General features: G+C 34.8%; 1 pseudogene; it reads right to left on the reverse strand.

Annotated features, from left to right (window-relative positions):
* Positions 1-1,896: 1,896 nt before the first annotated feature.
* Positions 1,897-1,982, reverse strand: LOC123797516 (U2 spliceosomal RNA; annotated as a pseudogene).
* Between the last annotated feature and the right edge of the window lie 216 nt (positions 1,983-2,198).

Raw genomic sequence — 2,198 nt, forward strand, 5'->3', positions numbered from 1 at the left:
TAGTCTGGCTCTGCCAGTTTGTACCAGCTGCATATCAGCCCTTCCTAGGTTGGGACCATGCAGATGAAAAATGTAAAGGCCATTGTTGTCTGTTACCTTTCAGAGTCTCTGTGTACCTTCTCAAATCATCCCATTCTTTCCTCCCTCCTTGGTAACGATCATTCTATCTTTGTATTTACCATTTCCTTGCTTTGCTTTATAGAGTTACCAAATATGCACCAATGCTTTCCTAATATAATGTTCAGTCGTTGCTGTCTTTAAACTTCATATAAATGGAATCATACTGTCTCTATTAACCTCCAACTTTGCTTTTTTGTTCAATATTATGTTCTTGATATTTATCTGTTTTTGCAGGCAGCTGAAATGTAGTTATTTCCCCTGATATATAGTAATTTCTCATATGATGATTCCGATTTTTTTCCATTCTACTGTAGATAGACATTCATATACATCAAAGTTTTTCTTTAAGGTATGTATCCAGGAGTGGAATAGTTGAGTTATATTCACTGCACAAAATCGACTTTACCAGATAATGCTAAATTGTTTTCTGAAGTGTTTGTATACTACCAGCAGTGCATAAGTTTACTAGCTGTTCCATATCCTTGACAACACAGTTTTTGTGAATGTGCTAGAACGAAAATGAATTCCAGTGAAAGTGTGTGCATTTCCTTGCTTACTCGTGCGACTGAGCATGTTTTCATGTGTGTATTTCTATACCACAGAGACCTCCTCAATGAAATGCCTCTTTCAAGGCTTTTGTCAATATTTCCATGTCATTTTCTTACTGATTTGTAGGAGTCCTTTTCTTAAAGTTACTTTTAGATGACATATTTTTAATGTTGTTTAAATTCTGTATTTTTAAAGAAATTATATATCCTACCTGTTTTTGTTCATATATTGAAATTCCAATTTATAAAAATTTCTATGACAACTCCAAACTTGCTCAATTCTTATTTCTTTTTATCACTTATTTTATTTTTAAAATGTTTATTCAATTTATTTAAACTAAAAAAAAAAGCCAACAAGAGTTCATTCATTTCTCCTGCCCCCCATCCCCACCTCTGACAACCACCAGTCTGCTCTCTGAATCTGTGAGCTTGTGTTTGTTTGTTTAGACTCCGCGTATAAGAGAGATTCAACATTCTCTTTCTCTGTCTGACTTATTTCACTTAGCATAATGCCCTCAAGGTCTGTCCATGTTGTCACAATAGCAAGATTTCATTCTTTTTTATGGTTGAGTAATATTCCACTATGCAATTCTTTCTTCATTCATCCAGGGATGGAAATTTAGGTTATTTCTGTATCTGTTGTACATAATGCTGCAATGAACATGGGGGTGCATGTATCTTCTTGAGTTAGTGTTTATGTTTACTTGAGATAAATACTCAGAAGTGGAACTGCTGGAACATATAGTAATTCTATGTTTAATCTTTTGGGGAATCTCCATACTGTTTTCCACAGTGGCTGCACCAGTTTGCATTTCCACCAACAAATGCACAAGGCTTCCCTTTTCTCCACATCCATTATTTCTAATATTTTATGCATATAGTCTTTAATTTTTTGTGTTAGCATATCATCTCTGAATAATAAAACTTTTATTCTTCTTCATTAACCTTACAACTTTTGTTTTCACATCTTACTGTGCTTGCAAGTACCTTCAGCAGAATGAATAGTAGTGAGAAAAAACACAATTGCTTGTTCCAGATCTTAAAGACAATGCTTTTCCCCACTTCAAAAAAGTATGATGTTGGGGCACCTGGGTGGCACAGCGGTTGAGTGGCTGCCTTTGGCTCAGGGCATGATCCTGGCGTTATGGGATCGAGCCCACATCAGGCTCCTCCGCTATGAGCCTGCTTCTTCCTCTCCCACTCCCCCTGCTTGTGTTCCCTCTCTCACTGGCTGTCTCTCTCTGTCGAATAAATAAATAAAATCTTTAAAAAAATATACTGCACTTGATCTTAGCCAAAAGGCCGAGAAGCGATAAAATCTTTAAAAAAATATAAAAAAAATTTTAAAAAAGTATGATGTTTACTATAGGATTTTCCTAGCCCTTTAATGTGTTAAGAAAATTTCCTTTCGTTCTTAGTTTGCTGAGAGTTTTTATTGAAAATCAATATTTTATTGAAAAAAAGTATATCTCTTTAGAGTGTTATACCTTTTCTCATTTGGTCTTTTGCTAATTATGTAAATTGATTTTA

This window comes from Ursus americanus, chromosome 11 (genome assembly GCF_024610735.1).
Source record: "Ursus americanus isolate L20-20 chromosome 11, mUrsAme1.1.p, whole genome shotgun sequence".
NCBI classification, from domain to species: Eukaryota; Metazoa; Chordata; class Mammalia; order Carnivora; family Ursidae; genus Ursus; species Ursus americanus.